Source organism: Myotis daubentonii, chromosome 1 (genome assembly GCF_963259705.1).
Source record: "Myotis daubentonii chromosome 1, mMyoDau2.1, whole genome shotgun sequence".
Lineage (NCBI taxonomy): Eukaryota > Metazoa > Chordata > Mammalia > Chiroptera > Vespertilionidae > Myotis > Myotis daubentonii.
In genome coordinates, this window is record NC_081840.1 from 126,906,547 (window position 1) to 126,929,968 (window position 23,422).

The following is a 23,422-nucleotide window of genomic DNA, read 5'->3' on the forward strand; positions in this document are numbered from 1 at the left end:
CCACTGTATTGATTATATTACCAGATAACAATGGCTTACCCTATGTATAAGCTGTGCAACTCTAACAGGCTAAATCATTATTGTAATTCTCACACTTGCTAAATAGATATAAGTGCTCCTAGAGATGCATTTTCCCAGAATTATATTAATAACATTTAAGTGATGCTTCAAACTCAATTGACTAATAGTTTTGTTTTTTTGTGTGAATTCATCACAATGAAATAAGCAAGTAGTTACAAAAGTAAAAAAAAAAAAAATTGTGGGAAATGAAACAGTTGGGTGTGTTTATTTTTTTTTTTATAAGTGAGACCACGTGTGTAGATGTATGTATATGTGTGTATTGCTAAATGAATATGTGAAATGAGTACATTTAAATTGAGAGTTCTGCTCATCCAGTCCACCTTGTGTGTTTTTTCCCTCACCACACTGGAAGTAGAAAAGTTGGAGAAAACACTCTTTTACCTATTACTCTAAATATACCTTCATTTTTTCACCCTCCTTCTGGCCACCTCACTGGAGTTTGGTAGGAACAGACACCAGCATATAAGAGAGAGATAGTGGGGGTAAGCATGTCTTCACTATTTATGTATGCCTTGAGTCTTCTTTTCAAGCATTAAATAAACCCAGTATATGTATTGTTGTGCTTGTCTAAATACATATTCTCAGTGGCACAAATGTTTTCGTATCTGTTCTGTCTTTGTTGTTCACCCAAGTATTACAACTACATTTTGAGATAATTTAGGAATTGTTAAGTATTGGTGTGACAGATGGAGGTCGTAAGGAGAGCAAGTGTGTCTTTATCTTTACTGTCATCTTCAGAACCTCCTATTTCTTTGCACATTTGCACCTTTGTTTCCATAATGGTATTTTTGTAAACATATATGCAATTATGAAGGAGATAGAAGAACAACATGGTCATGTCAGATGGTTTTAAGATTCTGAAGTATCCAGGACTCACCTCTTTATCCTAAGCAAGTCAAGCAAATGAGAAATGAGCATGACTGCTGGACAGAACTTATCCACACCTGAAACTGTATGCTACGCACATTGCGTAATGTCTTGTCTTTATTTTAATTACTAAAGCAATTCTTTTTTAAAATATATTTTATTGACTTCAGGGAGGAAGGAAGAGGGAGAGAGAGATAAAAACATCAATGATGAGAGAATCATTGACCGGCTGCCTCCAGCATGCCCCACACTAGGGATCCAGCCTGCAACTTGGGTATGTGCCCTGACCAGGAATTGAACTCTGACTTCCTGGTTCATAGGTTGATGCTCAACCATTGAGTCATGCTGGCTGGGCTCTAAGGCAATTCTTGATGACTCTCATCTTTATAAAAGTTCTACATGGGGAGACACAGTTGAAGATTTCTCTAAAGGCTCTCATGGCTACCTCTAACAAAACAAAGTTACCAAACAAAACTCATTTCTCTTCTCTAACCACTGAAATGGTCCAAACTTTCTCACCCTTTACCCTACATATCCCTCCCCTGATTTGATTTCTTTTATAGAAAAACAAAAACAAAAACAAAAACACATGGGAGGTTAAATGATCCAGCACAGCAATGAGCAGGGGGGAGAAACTATCTCATTATTTACCAGACGGTGTACAGAAGACTGTGTTTCATACTGTCTCCCATGGAGCAAAGTAATGAACTAGTCATGTTTCGATCTACTAGGTCACAGCAAATAATTAAGACACTTGTTACAGTCATCTGTGTGGTGTGATCCTGTAACAAGTCAGAATGGATTTTCTATAAATTCAAGAAAAGGTCCTTACAACCCTAATTTTAAAATCTACATCTTAGCTAATTAAAAACAGTCCCAAATTAATTCATTATTTCACATATAGTGTGTTGAGAATGTACCACCTGATTTCAAGAGGAGAGAAAAATCTTAATTTTTTCCTTCTGTTCTTAGCTCTTCCAATATTTAAGGTGTTTACTGGAAAAGAAATATAGACACGCTCTAACCCCCCCCCCAATCCCCCCCCCCCCGCCAAAGAAGTGTGGAGTTAACGTTAGAAGAGTTGGAAAAGATGCTGAGGGATTTCTGAGGATATATATATAGCTTAAGTTTCACAGCTACCAAGTATAGCTTACGTGTGGATCTGACTAAAAATATCTTACCTCAAAATATTTTCCATATCCAAGGTGTGATCTCACAATTTTATGTACCTTCTTATGAGGCAAGCATGATTAGCCTTATTTCATAAATAGCAATTTTTAAGTACAAAGAAGGTTGTACAATTTTAAAGTGACTTTAGTGTCTATTTTTTGTTTGTTTGGTTGGTTTTTAATGTGGTAAAATATCCAGGCCAAACATGCTCCTAAAATCATTCTGAACAATTGTGAAAGTGTCTTATTAAAAATTCTGAGATTTTCATCCTAGTTTTTATTTGCAAAAATCTCTTCATATTCTGATTACTTTTTAATTATTTATATAACTCATACTGTGCAACTTAGTTACTAAACTATTTTAAAGCTTTTTTTAATCAATTATTTCAAGAAAATAAAGTGTTTTGGAGTCATTTTTATTTACTTATTTTTTCATAAATGATTAGGAAAAGATATGTAATAATACTGAATGAAGTAGGTTTGCTCTGAAATAGTGCTTTGTTCTAATTATCATCCTAATGTAGTTTAATGAAGATCTAAATATATCATTTTAATTGCAGCTAAAACCAAAGAGGAGTAACTATTCAAATTATTTTATATGAAATTAAGAATTATTATACAATAATGATACAGTAATCATCCTTCGCTAAATATCCTATTCATTACCAATAAATACTTTTGGAATATATATGCTATGGCAAAAAAAGTGGCAAAATTAACTCAACTGAAAATAATAATGATAATTATGATTGATCACTTAATTAAATAACATCTAAACAAGAACTATAAAAATATTTTTAAATTTTTATAAAACCTTACAAATTGCAAAAGCTTAATATATAGCTCAGCCTGATTCCAATTTTGCAGAGCTCAAATAATAAAATAAACTTTTTATTACTGCATGACTAAAACTATTTCTCAATTCTCTCTGTATAAAAGGGGAAAAAACCTTTTAGATAAATAGAGAATTTTTAGATCATATTTTTTATTTTCTGTAAAACAGATGGGATAAATGTTTAAAACTTACGGCGCCTATAAATATTACTTTTAATGTAAATGATAATAAGTACAAAGAATTGATTTGTAAGCCAGAAGAGACTTGAGAAATATGTAAATACTAAACAACATGGAAATTATCATGCAGTTTGATCAGTGCTTTCTGTTTTTATGTCCCTTTAATTTACTTCCCATAAATTAAATTATTATGTGAATTATTACTTATATAATAAACACTATTTATACTGAATAGTAGATATGCAAACTATTAGTGATATGCTCTGATAAAATACAAATTAAGAGTATTTTAAAAGTGCTAGCCATTCTGTGATTTTGAATTTCCACAAATTAAAGTATTTCCCTAAAACCCACTGTAACAATTAAACTACATAAAACATATTTCCCTAAAACCCACTGTAACAATTAAACTACATAAAAAAGTGAAAAGTTTTCAACTCCTGTGAGCACTGCCATTCCACCCTTAAAACCACAACTATGATTTGACAAATAACTGCTACTGCTGTAAAAACAGACCTCTCATTTGGGCATGTGACTTGTTTTGAATAGCTTTATTACTTACTGCTTTCAATGCCCCAATCAGCACATAATCCTTAACCTCAGCATTTTACAACCTGGTGATAAATATAGTAAAAGATGGCTTTTGGAGAAAATTTTAGCAATCAACCAAAAAAATGTCTTTTTAAAATAAATTGCTAAATTTAATTAACACACTACCCCAACAGTCAAATTATATGCTTCAATTGAAAACCTTTGCATTTAGCTGACTTACTAACATTGAAATATAGATACATTAGCAAAATATTACATCATAATACTAAGCATGTTTAATTCATCACTGTAAGCAACTTTTTATCTTGTCAATTGCATATGTGTGTATAAAACTCAACTTTTACTTATCTGATAGTTGTATAATGATGTCAACATACCCTATTTTTCTTTCCAATTACATTTAATAACATAATAAAACCAATAAAAGCTTACCTTTTCCTGTTTTAGAATGAATTCTTTCAGAAAGTAATTAATTTTACCTTTAAACTTGATTTTGTATCTATAAAACGTATTAATTTAAAAACCATAATTTAGGCTAACAATACTAAAATACATGACTGACATTCATTTTATGACATTTACTACTACCTTTTCTTTATTCTTGGTTCCAAAATTGTTACATAGAATTAGTAAACTGGAATGTCACAAGATATCTATCTTGTTACTCTACAGCATAGGAACTTTGAGAAACTGTTCCTTCTCTTACCACTTCATCCCTTTTATACCCATTAACTTATTATCTGATATTAAGCATCATTTTACTACAGAAGAACAAGAAATAAGGAAACCATTTTTTGAAGATTATGATGAGAAATAAGAGAGTTGATTTGTCATTTTTATATTCTTAGTCCATTGGAGATACAAATTTCTTATTAAGGGTCAAAATCAATAGACCCAGTTGATAGGTTGTAAAGATCTCATTAATAAGATTAATTAGTGTTTAATGTTATCTATACCAGCAAATATTTCAGGTAGTTATTGTTAATTGAATGAGCAAAATTCAAGAAAAAATATTTTTGTTTTAGGTGTTTTATCAATATTGGAATAGAAGTTTTACATAATAGTGTATTAACTACCAATGGCAATAAAATCTCATTTCATACCAAGGGTTGTAGAAATAAGTGATCTAAATAGAAAAAATTTTTTAACATCCCAGGTATCCATGTCTTTTTTTATTGCAATTACCGAATACACTTTAAATCAAAGTTCCGTCTCTATAAGAAAGGATGATAGATATCAATAACTAAATGAAATTATGTCAGCATTTTCTGTCAAAATTCCAATCTACCAAAAATCCATAAGCAACTAGTTATCTTTAGAGTTTAGCAACTGGTAATGATTACTTGTCATAATGAAAAAGCAGATTACTTCCATATATTTCACCAACTAACCACTCACTGTGTAAAAAGAAATTAAACTTTGTTAAGTCTAAGAACCAATATTTAGTTGCCATTACTATATATATTTATGTTGTTCACAACTGGACTTTAGCACTTCTATATGTGGAAGGTATGTAGTGTACATGGGTGACGACCCTTGAAATTAAAAATATTAATATTCCGAGCGGATGCACAGGACTAACTGGAAAAGTGTTATATCAATGTCATAAAGAAGGCTGCAGTCAATTGTTAAAAGTTTAATTACAGGAACTGTTTCACTTATTAACAAACAATGAACTCAACAATATTGGATTTCATCAACATTTTGTGAAGGGTGTTTTGCACTATAGCTCACTAAGAAAGATAGTTATTTTGATCCATGTTAAGTCAACAGCAATGCACATACTAATGGATTGCATACTAAGTAAAAAGAAAGCATACCACACTACATGGTATTTCCGATCTGAGGGAAAGCTTTTAACAACAAACTGTTATCACCAGACTATGAAACTGAAGGGACATGCTTGATAACTCTGCCTGTGTATACCCCACGGGACCACCTTAGCAACAGGGGAGAAGAAACAGAGATGTTAAGTTCCCCAAGGGTAAAAAGCTGTTGCTAAGCAAAAATAACAACCCAAAATACAGAAAGCTGCAGTTTGTTTTTTAATCACTACTTCCCTACTTTAATGCTTTAATTTGCCCAATTCAATATACACACCCAAAGCAGATAAGAGGCAAAGACAAATCTCTGAGAAACTTGCACCAAACCTACCCCCACATCCCACAAATAAGCACTTACCTTTCACCCAGATCAAAACAAAATCAACCTTAAAGACCAACTGTGAAAGATTATCTTTACTTCCTGAGCTCTCTTACCCTCCTTTTCAAGTTCATTTTACATTTCACCATGTCATTGCCTGTGATCTTAAAACAACTACTTGCTTAAAACCCAAAGTAGAGTCTGGTCATGTCAGTTCTGTAAAGACTTGGGAGAAAAATCCACCTGCTTCCTGGCGCACCCCCCACTCCCACCCCCACCCAAGGGTCGCAACAAGCCTTACCAGCTTTCCTGTGATCTTTCTCTGGGTGGCACTTACCTGCTGCTCTCCAGGCTCCATGGATTTCACCAGGTGCTTATCCTTGTACAGAGACCAGAGACCAATGTTGGGCAGGAATATTAAAGCCACCATGAATAACAAAGTCATCTGCAGAAATCTCTTCTATTTCCTTTTCATTGCAAATGATAACAGGTAAGAAAAGTTAAAGGAGATGGCTCCCTGACTGCTCCTGGTGTTGAATTCCAGTCCTTTCCTCTCCCCTGCCAAGCACCAGGAACTGCGGAGAAGCTACAAACTTTTGTTGCATGCTCAGCACCAATCTGCACGATTCAGAGGGAGTTGGGCATCTGCAGAACAAACGCACAGTTACCCCCCCCCCCCCCCGCAGAAAACTATGAGGAGGGCACTATCTATTGGCTTAGAAATAAATGACTTGACTGAGGGAATCATTAAGCCTATTGACCTCCATTAATGTAAAGCGATGGAGTAAATATAATGGTTTCATAGACTAATCGTAAGTTATGAGAAGTCAATGGCATGCTAGATACTTAAGAAAATGGGAGTTTTGGTGTGTGTGTGTGTGTGTGTGTGTGTCTGTGTGTGTGTGTGGTTTTTTCCCCACCTTAGTGTGGAGGGCTGGGTTGAGGAGGAGCGAGTAAAAACTATGTGGGAGCAAGCAGCTCAGCCGGCAAGTGTCAGGAAGAGAAGTGTCCGCTTTGGACACTGCAGCATCTCCTTCCCCGTCTTCCCGGAACATCGCCTGTTATGTTCCCCTGGGGAATAACCCACCTGAACTCAAGTTCAACTCCCTCCGAAGCCAGCGTGCTGGTGGGCGCTCAACTGGGATGGATGCGGGGACGCGCGGGATCCGGGAGAACTCCTGTTTGGATGGAGGCGCACCAACTCCGGTCAATGCTCCTCCGCAGGCAGAGGCTGGCGACCTGGGAGCCCGAGGGAACGGAGGCTATAGATGTCAGCGGCGTCCAGCCAGGAGGCGGAGGCGCCCACGGTTCCCCTGCGCAGCCCCAGGAATGTGATTCCTTGAAGTAAGCTTTCTGCCCATCAATCTCTTCCTTCCTCGGGTGACGGCGACGCGCTACGCTCCGCTGTTCATGTTGCCATTATTTTCCGGCCACTGAGCGAACCCAGAGAAGCGCCAGGAGCGCCGAAAGAGCGTGGTCTTCATTCAATCTCCCCTGGGGGAAGGGGACGGAGGGTGGCGAAACCCAGTCGGAGCTGGGATTGCAGTGAGTGAGGACGCCGGGGAGGGGAGCAGACCCTGAAGATGCGCCAAGCTCGCCCCCAGCGCTGCTCCTCGCTCGCAGCCTCCTGCCTTCTGCTGAGAAGGTGCTGATGTCGACCATGACCACGTGTGGGAACCCTGGAAGGCGGGGGTGGGGGGGGGCGCCTGCAGGGGGTGGGCAGTTCCTCCCAGCTCCCAGATCCTATATAAACAAACCTGGGTGGAGGAAAAGGAGGCGGCAAAGGCGCAGCTGGAAGAGGACTTGGAGCTCCCAGCCTCCGCGGATACTCTCTTTCTCTACCAGGCCTTTTCTGGGCAACTTCGGACCGGCTGAGATAGCACCTTCCCCGCTCGGCTCACCCCAAAGGGGCCAGGCCAGAGATTCCGGAGGAATAGTCACCGGCTGCTCGTGGGTTTACCCTGGATTCCTCCATGGTGCCTGCAAGCCGGGCCAGCCGGGCGCAGTGGCAGGGGGAGGAGGCGAACGGTGGCTGAGCAGGTCCCGCTGAGAGGGGTTCCCCGGGCGGCGTGCCCTGCAGCTCAGGCCAGGTACGTAGTGGGAGAGGAGGAGGAAGAGGATCCCCAACCGAGGCAGGGGTGCGGTTCAGAGTTCTCGGGCAGCGGCTTCCGCGGCGGCACCATGGAGACCAGGGCGGCTGTACTTGGGTCTGCAAACACCAGGGGCCCCAGTTAAGATTTGGCAGTGCCACCCCGCTCCTCCCTGGCTCTGCTCGTCCGCACCCCGCGCTCCTTAATGAACGGGCTACCTGTCCTTCACACTCTTCCCACGATCCCCCCGGAAAATGTGGGGGATCGAGATAAGTCTGTCCGAAGGGACTCCTTAGTCTCCCTAACGTAAAGATGCACCAACGCCCCTGACTGCAAGCGCATGGACCTGTGGCGGCCTCTCCAAGAGATCGGTGCGCCTAACACTGTGCCCCGGGGGGCCCTCTCTGGATCGGAGCTCGTGACTCCTGAAGGAATGGGGGCTTTGAGGAGGCGACAGACATGCACACAGTGCCCGCTGTGTCGGCCTGTCTACAACTAAAAAGAAAGGACTCGATCATCTCTTTGTTAAAGCCTAGATGTGATGCTCACACGCTTGGGATAGATGAGACTGTGGGATCCACAATGGTTTTTTTCTCCCTTCCTCCCTCTCTTCCTCTCTCTCTCACCCTCCTTGTCTCCTCCCCCTGCCTCTGCCTCCTACTTCTAAGCTCTCTTTCCCTGTCTCACTTGAGACTCAAGACAGAGATGTGTGATATGCCTTCAACTCCTCACATTTTACATTGTAAATGTATTCGAACAGTTTGCATGAATAAAGCTTTGTGCCGAAATACTTGTTTTTGTGAGTCACTTGCATTTCAAGAGTATACAAACACATTCAATAAATGTTTTTGAATATGTCCTTTAGATAAAGACCAGTTACCTTTCAATTTAACAAGTGGAACTTCATAATCTAAAGTGCAAGGGACATAATTCCTCACCACCATACACATACACACACACACACACACACACACACACACACAGCCTTTTGTACTCTGCATTTTTTTTTTTTCTAACCTCCTTTCTCTTAGCAAGGTTAGTTCTGAGACAGAAATATGAATCTTGGCAAGCAATAGATCTGGGAGAGATTTGCTGGGAGGATTATCTGATCCTCAATCAAAGGTTTTTGGAAAATTATTTAAATTCAGGGTGTACCCAAAATGCATACACACACTTTAAATATTCATAAAAGCAGTGTTTATTAAAATATCATTCATTTCCAAAATTGCTCTATCAGCTGTTAAAGTGTGTATACATTTTTGGGGACACCTGTATATTCAATTTGTACTCTCTTATGGATAGTAATTAATAATTATAAAGTAAAAGAACTCAAAAGTGCTCTAGGAATTAAAATATTAAAAAATCCCTTACATTTTTAATAATATCAGTTTCTTTAAACCTTAACAAAAAGTATTCATTCACAAAAACACATTCTTTTATTTACGAAATCCAGATTTTGACTTGAGTTGTACTTCATTATTACTGTTCCACTAGTAAGTACTCTTACAAACAATACACTTTTGTTGAACAGTAGTTGCAGTAAATGGTTACAATAACTTACTTTTCACATAAAGTCCGTGAAGAATACATGGTCGAAACCGGAAGGAAAAAATAATTATGTTCATCCCTGCTTTTACAGTGTATTTCCAGATGATCACTCCCCCCCCCCCCGCCATCTGTTAAATTTATTTAATTTTGGGGGATCATAATTTGCCTCCGATCTGGTCTTCTTTCACAACTCCATGTGTAAACTTCCAACAGATGTCAATACTTCTAACTAGAATTGATATTTAGGTTGAGTGTACAAACAAACAAAAAACTCCTCAATGACAGTTAATCCCTTTGTTCAAATAATCCAGATTAAATGCATACACACTAATACACCACCTCTCTTTAAATTGGTTATTAAATTGGTTTAATCAAAAACCTTATGTCTTTTAAATTTGTCTTACATCCAGAGACACCCTTTTTACCCCCATTTGCTCCTCCATTTTGTTATGATTCAATGGGCAACCTCCTAAGTCCCATGTGCCTAGCGATGATTTACTACCTCTAAAGGACACAGGGAAAGAAAATAGAGTAATATCTATGACCCTGAATAATTTAAAGCCCACCCGAAAATCTGACATAAAGGCAATTGGAATAAAGTACAAAAGCTTAGCTGTTTGTAGGAACGTTTACGTGAACCAAGCTTAAGCTCTAACTGAAAGAAGCAGAAGAATATTGCTTTAATTATGGCTGTCCTCCAAGGTTGCATGACTTTAGACAACTATGTGACTATCTCTCAGGATTCTGTGCATTTGAATGGGCGCTGCTGGGTGGTTCTGCTACATGTGATGTAGTTTGGGGTCTGGGGGTTGATTGGCTGCACCAATCAACACCCTCACATGCTGGCAGTTGGCACTGAGTGTCAGCTGTAAATTCATCCAGGGAGTTGGTTATAGCCCCTCGGGTCTCCTCTCCATGGCCCCTCCGTGTGACCTGAACTTCTCTCAAAGCATGGTAGTTGGAACCCCAAAGGGAACCTCCCAACAATCTGTGTTCCAAGAGAAAGAAAACAAATCTGCCAAATCCTTTTTAAAGGCCCATTATTGGTACAGCCTCACTTCTGCAATTGTCCAGAACCAGCCCTGAATCAAGGGAGGGGGTCAGAGATAAAATTGACACCTCAATGAGAGATTGGAGGGGAAAAAAAAGTGTGGCCATTTTTAATCCAGTATGGATATTCAAAGGCACATAGGTAGAAATTCACAGGAAGACTCAACCAGATTAGACAGTAGATAAGAGGGAGTAGGAGGAAAGATTTCATAGATTGGGTTGAGTCAAATTATTCAATTACTACAAAGATAGTAAAATGAATTTGTTTTAGTTTAAAAATAGGCTTAGCACCGCCCTGGCCAGGTGGCTCAGTTGATTGAAGCACAGTCTCATACACTGAAAGTTGGTGGGTTTGATTCCCATTCAGGGCACATACCTCGGTTGCAGGTTCAATCCCCAGTTGGGAGTGTACAGGAGGCAACCGTTAGATGTTTCACATCAGTGTGTGTTTCTCTCTCTCTCTCTCTCTCTCTCTCTCTCTCTCTCTCTCTCTCTCTCTCTCTTTCTCTCTCTCTCCCCCCCCTCCTTCCCTCCCTCCCTCCCTCCCTTCTTCTCTCTAAAAAAGAAAAATCAATAAAAAACATATCCTCAGATGAGGATTTAAAAATAGGCTTATGACTTCATGTGCTAGTTATAAGAAATAAGTACTAGCTATGTAATGTACAAGATGATGACTATAGTTAACACTGTTGTGTAATATACAGAAAAAATCTTTAAAAGCATATATCCTAAGAGTTCTCATGGCAAGGAGAATGATTTTTCTTCTCTTTCTATTGTATGTATGTGAGATGATGAACGTTAACTAAATCAGTTGTGGTAATCATTTTACAATATATGTAAATCAAACCATCATGCTGTATACCATAAACTTATACAGTGATGCATGCCAATTCTTTCTCAATGAAACTGGAAAAAAACAAACAGGTTTATTACTTCATTTTTTAAAATACTGATAGCTCTGGCCAGGTGGTTCAGTTGGCTGGAGCACTGTCCCATAAACCAAAAGGTTGGGGGTTCACTTCCCCCCGGACCTAGGTTGCAGGATACATACCTAGGTTGCAGGTTTGATCCCTGGTCAGATTGTATGGGAGGCCACCGATCAATGTTTTTCTCTCAGATACATGTTTCTCTCTCCTCCCTTTCTGTCTCTCTAAAGTCGATTTTAAAAAATACTGATAACACGATTGGTACTTAATTTGAGAGAAAATATTCACTCATGATTTTTTCCTATTAATAAGTATTTTAAAATTTAATAGTATAAACTTTACATCTGAAAAGACAATATGGGGAGAAGGTCTGTTGTTTCATAAACCAAAGAAAGGTCATCAGCAAATATCTTTGAGGTTTGTGTTTTTACCCAAACACTATACAGTCACAAACTAATAAGCATTTGTTAATAAATATAGGAACAAATAAGACTGTAAGATAACATTAAACTTAATTTATTTTACATTTAAATTAGTATATTCGCTACATCAAATAGTAATATTAAAATTTATCAATAAAACAATAGCCTATTCTACCTTGAATTTTAATATAGTAGGTTTTATTTTATTTTCAATATGAGTTTTTTTTAAGATGTTATCAGGAAGAACAGACACGAGAACATATATATGATGTGTCTAGACAGGGAAATATATTCATTTTTTTTTTATCCACTAATGATGACTGAAATATGACATTTTCCACGGAATAAACTACTAGAATATTTTGTTATTAGCCTAATTTTGGCTAAGTTAACTCAGTTGGGGGGCAGAGTGATTCCACAATGAAAACAGGGAGGTGAGTATATTTTATAGTAATTTTAATAAGAGTAAATTTAAATTATATAATTCATTTTGGGTAATTAAATAGTTACATATTACAAAAACTTTCTTCAATTTTTTTCTAGAATTTTAATATTTGCCTCTACAAAATAGGAAAAAATAAGAGTCAACTTAAATATTAAAATGTGGTATTATCTAGTCTCTATTATTGCTGAAATTCTTCACCAAGAAAGCCCCAAGTTGATTGCTATACATATATATGCAAGTGCTATTGGGTAGAGAATAGGAAGATGAAAATTCTAACAGAATTTTCAGCACAGGAAGTTAAAAAGTGTTTGCAATAAAATGTGGTGCAACTTTAAAAGTGACAGATACTAAAAGAAAAATAAGGTTATTTCTTCTTGGACTAAATGTTTTCTAACTAGACAAGATCTTTATGGTATTTAGATTCTTAGTAATCAAATTTACCTCTAAATTGTTTTTCTACTAATGGAATATAGCATGATTCAGCTATTTTTTCTTTCCCTATATGTTTAGTTTTTTATTTAGTACTTACTATATGTTAGGCATTTATGTAAGCGTTTCTTAAGAATTGTCAGGTAATTTTTAAAGTAATTCTATTGCATAGGTTCTATTATTATCTCCACTTAGTAGCTTAGAAAACTAAGGCAAATAGATAGTAATCATCTTGCTCAAATAAGTGCCAGTAAGAGGTAAGGCAGAAATTTAAATCAGGCATTTTGCTCCTTCATATTCCAAGATCTTAACTACTACATCATCTTTTCCTAAAATCTTATCTGTTCTCCTGGAAAAAGATGTAATTTTTCCTTTTGCTCTTCCTCTCTCTCACATTGTATCTTTATCTTGTGAGAAGATTAAAGGAGCTAAACAACAGAGCGTAGTTTGTGGGAGATGATAGTCTAGTTTCACAACCTCAAAGCCTCTCTACTCATGTTTTGCTTGTTTTGAAGTATAAAAAAGAAGGCTGTGATGAAGGTAAAATTACATAATCAACTCTTCCTTTTTATGTATTTTATCAAGGTAACTACATTTTAGTTTGCATGGTTATAATTTTATATAAATCACACATCAGATTTCTGTTTAGATTTAACCTTTCTCTTCTCATATGCAAATATTTGCACCTTGTACCTTCTTTTAAAGGTTTTTAACCTATTTTATGCCTTTAAAATATGTATGTGGAACAGCCAAAACCGGTTTGGCTCAGTGGATAGAGCGTTGGCTTGCGGACTGAAAGGTCCCAGGTTCGATTCCGGTCAAGGGCATGTACCTGGGTTGCAGGCACGTCCCCAGTGGGAGATGTGCAGGAGGCAGCTGATCGATGTTTCTCTCTCATTGATGTTTCTAACTCTCTATCTCTCTCCCTTCCTCTCTGTAAAAAATCAATAAAATATATTTTAAAAAAATAAAATATGTATGCTGAACAAATAAACTACATCCATTTATTTGAGAGAAAAGTCTACCGTATGCTTGGAATGATGGAATCAAGTGCAATAAAGTTAATAAATGTAAAGGAAATGTTTTTCATAAGAGCTCAATACAAAGTATCATAAATGAATATTTTAAAAAGATGCAATTAATATAATAAGGGAAGCCAGTAAAACATGATGAAGAAGTCATTGAATGGTATATGGCATGTTCTACTTTTTTTGAAAAAAAAAAAAAAAAGAATGTCATGCACATATTTATGGGTATGAAATAAATACAATAAAAGTTTTAAGTGATTACATTGTATGATATACTGATATCAATTACAGACACTTAGACATACTTTATATGGCCCAGGCACTGAGGACACATAGTGAACATCGTAGGCAAAAACCTATGCCTTCAGACAATTGACAACAGAACACGTCAAGTATAGAGCATGACGACTAAAAATTAAGACATAAGGAAAAATAAGGCAGGGAAGAGGAATAAGAAATGCCACAAGGGGTAATTTATAACAAGATCATCCTGGCTACTGTGTTGAAAATCGTTTTTTGGGTAGGTAGAAAGAAAAGACCAGTTGTGACAACCCAAAAAAGACTGTATTTTATATCAGAGTGATAGCACTGAAGATGATGAAAAGTAGTTAGACTCAGAACTAGTCTATAAAGCTATATTGAATAATTTTCAGAACAAATACCCTATGGTATAAGAGAAAGAGAGAGCCTGAGATGCTCCATGTTTTTGGTCCAAGCTCTTATAAGACTGGATTTGTCTTTAGTGAGAGAGGAAGACCTTGAGATAAACAGTTTTAAGGGAGAAAAATCAAGTGTTTGGTTAGACTCAGGAAATTGACATGATTAAAGTTGTAAATGTTGAATAAATGTTTGGATATAAGACTTTGTAATTTGACAGTGGTGAAAGTATGTGGAATCTATTTTGGTGGTATAAATCTAGAATTTCTTAGAGTATTTAAAGCCATAAAATGCTTTACGCAGGGAGTGAGTGCAGATAGAAAATATCCAAGGAGTGAGTGCAGATAGATGATAGAACAAGCCAAGCTACTCCAACAATAAGAGCGCTAGAAGCTGAAGAGAAACCAGCAAAGGTATTGAGAGAGAGTGGTCAGTGTGGTTTGAGCAAAAGAAAACAACAACAACAAAAAAAACACAACACAGAACAATCAAATGAAGAAACTGTCCCAATAAAGGGGAGTAAGAAGAGATAGAGTTGGAAAAATGACCAGTGGATTAAGCCACTGTAAAAATTCCTTAACCCAACAGTACTTAGGAGAAATAGCAGCATCAAGTACAGCCAGAAGTAGTAGTGTGGACACTAGAAAAGATGATCTCCATAGAAAATCTTATAAGAGAGGATCATCTCTACAGAAAATCTGATAATACAGTTTTAATTAACATAATTATGTTAAGCACTTAAAGACCTAAGCAGGAAATATATTTAATTTTTGTGCTATACAAGCCTATTTATCTCTAGAAGTAATTATCAAAAGAAAATGAAAATATTCTGAACTTTAGTAGTTTATGAGAATTTAAATTATTTTCTTCCTTATTGTGAAACTAAGACAATGGATTTTAAACTCACTGCATATTATCCTCTCAAACTTCTAATCAGAACATTAAAACAAGGCCAAAAATTGACTTAGCTATTCTTGCCTTCTGAACCTCTCTGATTAGCTTGAGGTTGATAGTCAGCTACTCATTAATGTGCTCAACAAATGTTATTGCAAAATTAATCTCCACAGAGTAATTGTCCTGTGCTGGACAATTTTCCTGTCATCCAAACAAACCCCAGTCTTGGAAGAACTCAGGTCTCATATATTTCTTCCCCCTTACCTCTGGAACTCTTTCAGGATCTAATTACACCCTACAAACACATTCTCTCTCTCTCTCTCTCTCTCTCTCTCTCTCTCTCTCTCTCTCTCTCTCTCACACACACACACACACACACACAATTTATATCAGCATGAATATGCAGCAATGACTCCTACTACATATTAACAAATAAAAGAGCGATTATTGTACATGGGTAGATATATTGAGGTATTGTTAGGGGAGGGACCAGGGAGAGGGAAGTGGAGAGAGAGAGACTAGGGACAAATGCAAATGGACATGCACTGCATCTTAAATCCTTTATATGTTATAAAATCATCACTATGTATCACTATCACATTCTGTTCAGTAGCCACTTTTCACTTTTCCCCATTCATTATGTGATTCTGTCTGAACATTTCAGTCCTGCTTTTCATTTATCTATCATCTCTCATCTGCTTTTTTAAAAATAACCCTTAAATTAAAGAGGGCTCAGGTCCATTAGGTCTGATATGCTTATAAATTACATCAATGATTCTGGCATCCTGAATCACTGGTAACCCTATCAGTTGGGATCTGTGATTTCATCTCCACGCAAGCAACTATATCTTTTGAGAAGCTCTAAGAGTTATCTGCATGTCAGTAAAAAGAGCAAAAAGAACAGGAAAGTCTTGTGTTTGAACTCCATTTGTATAACCATCCCATCTGAATGACCTGGAAAGACATTTAACTATCCTGAGTATCATCTTATAAACCTGTGAAATGGGAAAAGCATAACTATTTCAAGGATTATTGTGATAAAATAGATAACATATAAAGGTACTTCCCGAAATGTTAAGACAGTTCCTAATATAAAGTTTTATTTATAAAAGTAGAATAGAATGAAAATAAGCACATAGATAATGGGATCTCATTTGATAGTTAACCTCTTACCATTACATTTTCTTTCCTTGGAAAATCACAGTGGAAATTGCATTTAATTAAAGAGTCAGTCTAGCCCTAGCCAGTTTGGCTCAGTGGATAGAAAGTCGGACTGTGGACTGAAGGGTCCCAGGTTCAATTCAGGTCAAGGGCAAGTGCCCAGGTTGCAAGTTTGACCCCCTCAGTAGGGAGCTTTCAAGAGGCAGCAATCAATGATTACCTCTCATCAGTGATGTTTCTATCTCTCTCTCCCTCTTCCTTCATCTCTGAAATCAAACCTGAAAACAGAGGAGAGGCACCTTTCCTGACTTTAGCTTTAAGCAAAAAAAAATGATAATGAATCTTTTAGGACACTTCTAAGTAGTTAATGATTAAAGTTTTAATAATAATAAAATTATTATTACTAATAAACATTTATCATTAGTTATGGTAACAATGCTGTTTGTTAAGTGCTTTTTATGTCAGGTGTATTGCTCAATATATTTTATATTTCTTATTTAATTCAATACTTACAAAACCTTTGTTTCATTGCTACTATTAGTAAGAATATCCATATTTTAAAGATAAGATAACCGGCCCTGCATAGCTCAACTGGTTGGAGCATTGTCCCCAAATGCCAATGTTTTAGTTCAATCGCCGGTAGGGTACATACAAGAATCAATCAATGATAACCAATGGATGAATCTGTCTGTTTCAATTCATGAAAAATTGCCAAAACAGTAGCATTCTGTCATAAACCTGCTAAAGAGGGGAATGCAAACAGATTCTAAAAATCATACTCACTGTCTACCAAGTCATGCCCCCCTTATGTCTTACCATTGGAAGAACTGACCAAATTAAAATAAAAACATTTTCAGTTATTCAGGTTTTCACTAGTACCTAAGCTTTAAAAAAGTTTATCTTATACCATGTAATCTAAATATGTATTTAAAATAGTAAAGTCTTAATAGACATTCCTAAATACAAACATGTCTTCATATTAACATTGAAAGTCCAAAGTCTATTTGGTGCTTGAAAATATGATGCATTTCCCAAATACTGTATCTCTATCATAATCATCCAAGAAAACAAAACAAAACATCTTATTCCTAATACAGTAAAGGCTCAACACATAGCCGGTGACTGAATGAACATATAAATGAATATCCGAGCATTATCATTGCATGTAGAGAATCTATTAAACTTCTATAATCTCAGTGTTGGAAATATCCTTGAAAATCACACAAAATATTATTCTGTAGCTTGCACCACAACTACATGTGAAAATGGGCTGTCAAACTCTTGTTAAAAGACTTGTAATATCACAGAATGATCTACTTCGGAACTACCCATTCCACACTTGTACAACTCAGGTACAGAACTGTTCCATGTACTGACATAGTCCTTCTCTTGGTATGTTGGTCCTGGTTCTATGTTACACTCCATCTAGTATCAGTCCCAACACTTTTCCACATGACATGTCAATATTTGATGATGTTCTGTAAAGACCATCCATAGAGACTATGTAATTTTGTTGCTAACATTTACAGCATCTTTTAATTTTGTTCAAGAACAAGTTATTTAGCCTATTTTTATTAAAATATCAAAATAATTTTTCTAAACCAGACAAATATGTCCACAAGTACGTAATAGGTGGCCATTCATCAGGTGATACATTTTCCTATCCTTAGCAGAAAAAAAGGAGCTGAAGTTCACATTCATAGGACAAGTAAAATAGTATACGTTTACATTTTCCTTCAGGGCTATGTGAGGTTTTATACTTTACATGGTTCTCACTGACCTGTGGTTCTTATTCCTCACAATACAGCAGTCCTTCCCGTTAGTGTCCCTTTTCTATGTTTCCCTTGGAAGAGGGACCAATATGAACAATGGGCCAGTTGTTTGCAGGTAGGTGAACCCACTATTTGAAGCAACAGGTGCACGATGAGCTGTGTTGAGCCTCCCTGATCCCAGTCGAGTCTCAGACTATCTCCAACTATCAGGAGTACTGGACTACGGGAATATCACACAGCTAAGTCCCTCCCTGGGAACTGCCATACCTCCTGTAAGGTTATGCACCCCACCATCCATACCACTATCCCCTTGGGAGGTTATTCAGCATAACCAAAGGTTAAATGTTGAAAGAGTACAGAGTCTTGGTTCCCTTTACTCAGGGGGGACAATTGTGAAGGGCAATAACAGTTCTAGAGGTGTTCACAAGATCAGTCAAATCAGTCAAAATCTCTCTTGCAACTTCCTCAGATTTCAACTTCGTCCTCTGCCCAATCCTCCCTCCCCTATCCCTTACTAGAGTATTTTCCTATAACACTCTCTATTAACCATCTATATGCAAGATGCAGTGAGAAAATCTGCTTTTAATTATGATTCATTCTCAGCTCATAATGTGTAGAATCATGTGTTCTATACTCATCTGTTATATTCTACAGAAACTATGCTATTTTCTTCAGATTATAAATATATATTAAGCTGTATTATAAAACCACTTTGAAGACATTTTCTAAAAATGACTTAAGGACTTTTTATAGTCCCTGTTTAATTAACATGGATAACATACTTTATAGAAAGGATTACTTGCGAATGAATAAAAACAATTTATTCAACAGCTATAATGAGTGCATTTAATGCCAAAACATTGAAATAAAATCCCCTTAATATTAAGTCTATAGTATTAAAATATCATATTATAATTAAGTCAGTAGCTTGAATGATTGGTTTCCCCCCTTGCCCCCCAATATTCATTTGGATAATCTGGTAAAAGGTGAGCCAGGAAAGGACAATCTTAACAACTAAAATAAAAGTATGCAGTTTAGATTCACAGTAGGTTCAGATTCAGAGTACAAGTAACATCAAATAATAATATTAATATTCTTACCATCTTATTTTAGGCTTCCTTTTAACTTGACTTTTTGCTAGGTAAGATATACCTTCTCAAGATAATGGCCCACTGTCCATCACTCACCTATCATGTTGGAGGGTGAACTTAATGAAACGGACAGTTTCCATGAATAACAATCATGCATCCAAAGATGTCTTGAGAAAAGGGCATTTTATTGATGTAAAAGAGACAAGAGCTTTTTACCATTTCCCCTTGCCTTGCCCTCATGCAAGACATAGTATAGATGAGATTATGTTCGCCTTCCTCACTGTTCAGAGATTCATTAGTCCTTATGTGAATATTTTTGGGATAGATTTTACTATTTTGTAAAAAAATTCCAAACATTCACTAAATAATAAAAAAAATATGTACCTGTGCATAGCAACCATAATTATATGTATTATAATTATTATTACATATTGACTATATCTTCAGCCTCAGATTCCCTAAAATAGCTATACATTAATTTCAAAATACTTTGCATAAAGATAAAGGCCTATTTATACAATCCTACTCCATTCCCCAAGTCTCTAAATGTCAATCAAGAGCTCTACATATGATGTCACAGAATAAGTGATCAACTGAATCAAATAGCTAATGATGCCTATTTATTTTAACTAAAATCCTAATTCTTTCAATCTTTGCATATAATTCTTAAGCTTCTACTATATATAAGCCAATTTTTTTTTTTAGATTTTTTTATTGAGGGAAAGGATAGAGAGCTAGAAACATCGATGAGAGAGAAACATCGATCAGCTGCCTCCTGCACACCCCCCACTGGGGATGTGCCCACAACCAAGGTACATGCCTTTGACCAGGATCGAACTCGGGACCCTTCAGTCCGCAGGCCGATGCTCTCTCCGCTGAGCCAAACCGGTCAGGGCTATAAGCCAATTTTTAAGGTAATGTGGATACAGCTGTAAACAAAACAAAGTTTTCTATTGAGATGGATCTTATATTCTAGTATGGGGGGAGAGAAAATAAATAAAACACTATATAGTAAGCTACACAACATAATAGAAAGTGACTAGTAGAAAAAAAATACAGCTGGTATTGGAATACTAGAGGCATCAAAAACCTCTCACCAAATTTGAAACAGAAACTCTCACAACCTGAAAATGTATAAAGGACATCTTGTTTATAATTTAAAATCTCAATATTTTAAAGACCTACTTTCCCAAAATTAATATACAGATTCAATATAATCTCTACCAAAATTACACTTGGCTTCTTTATTTGTAGAAATTAGCAAACAACATAAAATGTATATGGAAATGAAAAAATGTTTGTAAAAACAAAGTTTGTAAAAAAAAAACAAAAATGATTAATTGCTCAATTGTACGACTTACTATAAATCTATGACAACTGAAACAATGTGGTACAAGGATAATATTGAAATAGTGCAAAGGAGGAGATAGACCAGAAGTTCAACCATACATATATGGTTAACTGATTTTCAACATAGATGCCATGTTCATTTCATGGGGGGGGGGAGTGAGGGGAGATAGTATTTTCAATCACTAGTCCTGAGCCAACTGAACATCCATATAGAGAATAATTCACCTTGCTACTCATCTCATACTATACATAAATATTGACTCTACATGCATCCTAAATTTAATGGGAAATTTTGTAACTATAAAGCTTGAGGTAGGAAAGGATATCTTAGAGGACAACAATCACTAATCATCAAAAAAAAGAAGTGATAAATTGGAAGGCAACATATCAAAAATGACTAATATTTGAAAGGCACCACTAAGAAAATGAATAGTCAAGCTACAAACTGAAGAATACTTGCAATGTATATATCTGACATAGTATTTATATCCAGAATATGTAAGGACTGAACTTAATAAGACATATAATCCAATAAAAATTGGCAATAACTCTGAACAGATACATCTGAAAGTAAACATATGAATGTTAACATATGTAAAGTTTCTCACATAGTTAGTCATTGATAAACTTTAAATTAAAACCACAATAAAAGTCTATTACACCTCCATTAGAATGGCTAAAAATTAAAACACTGACAAGTCTTGATGTTGATAAACTGGAACTACCATACATTATTGCTGAGAAAGTAAAATGAAAAAAACCATGTAAGAAAAGAGCTGGCCTGTTTATATTGAACTTAAATATGCATTTCCATCTGACCAGGCAATTTCACCCCTAGGTTTTTATCGAAATGCAATGTAAACACATGTCCACATCAATACATGTACATGAATATCCACAGCAGTCTTACTATAACAGCCCCAAGTTGAAAACAATACAAATGTCCATCAGTAGCTGAGGGGGTAAACATACCTGGTACAGATCCACACAATAGGATACTGCTCAGATAATAAGGTAGGATCTCCTAATGCACACAGTAACAGATGGATTTCAAAATCATAGGCTGGATGACAAAACATATACAAAAGGGTATCTACTGTATGCCCCTATTTTTGTTAAATTCTAGAAATGGGAATAAATTTTCTAGTGATAGAAAACCAATCAGATTTTGCTTGGGTCCAGGTTTAAGAGAATTGATTGAAAAGAGCCTTGAGGGAAGCTTCCAGAATCATCAAAACATTCAAATATTTATTGGGTTGGCAATTACACTGAAGTATACATATTTGTCAAATTTCATCAAACAGTACAGTAACAATGTGTGCATTTAATTTTATGAAAATTGATTTTAAATTAAGTTCTCCATTTCTGCCTGATACCTATGAAATCACTTCAAAATTTTGTTTGTCAGGGGACAGAGATATTATAAATACTTTTATTTGGCTTATGACTGTAATCAAATAGAGTGCAGAACTAAAATGTGTACTAATGCACTTAGTCTCATTACTGCCTTAGGTGTCCACTAAATCCCAGTTGTGTTCCATTAAAATGATATGTTAAATAGTTGGATAAAGCAGTAAATTATCTAAAAGTCAGTTAAAAAAAACCTTCATGTTTAGTCTACATTCTGCTGACGTAAGTTTAAACAGTTTACATCAATGTTCTCATTTTAAGTATCTAATAACAAAAGATTTCCAGCTACACTGACACATTCAAATGTTAGTGCCCTTTCAAATGCCTCTAATTTATATTATTCCAATGAACATATAAAAAAGAGAAAGAGTGGAGAATTTTTTTTATTCTTAAGGGGATTTAAAAAATGTCATCAAGGTGGAACTGATTTAAAGTTTATTTTTTTCAGTCAATATAGAAGAATCTGTTTGTGGTGATAAGACAGAAACATATTTTGCTGTTTGGACTCAAAGTGGCAGAAAGCAGAAGTCATAGGTTGAAGTATAATCAAAAGTATCTTCCACTTTTTTTTTTCTTGAATGCAGCTTCCATCAATAGTCTTGAAGCTCCAGATTATCTATCAAACTGAGAAAACCTGTCTCAGGTAGCTAGATCTTCTAATCAAATATTGGCAGATGAGATCCTCTGGGTGATAAAAAAGATTTAAAACCCAGAGTGACAGTATTTGATGAGTATCACAGCATGCTTATTCAAGTCAAGGTGAAACATATATAGTAAAGATTTAGCTCTCAGGTTATTACTATTCTTTAATAATATAACTACTAGTATACATAATTATTACTGCTTTCATTAATATATATTTACAAGCTAAGGTCAAACCTTTTATTGTTGCATAGCTAAGATATTTAATCTATATCTGTAACACAAAATACATTACATACAAAAATGTATTACATAAGAAATGTTCAGATTGTGGAAGTAATATTAAATCAGAGTTTTAATATATGAAAATAATTATTAAAATATTAATAGGCCCTATTATCTTATTCTAGTTCTTGTGAAGTCACTACCTGGAACACTAAATTACTTCAAAAATTAGCTAGCATAAAATTAGTAATTAAATGTATATTACCCAATAGTAAGTATTTCAGAGAAACAGAACTTTTTTTCAGTTTAGAAATATTTAGTGTGCTAATATGCTGTTTATAGTGGTGCATGGCAATTCAGGACAATTTTAATGTGTTTTATGAATTAACTAGAGGACCAATGTATGAACATTGGTGCAAGAGTAGGCCTTCCTTCCCTAGGCTGCTGGCACCGGCTT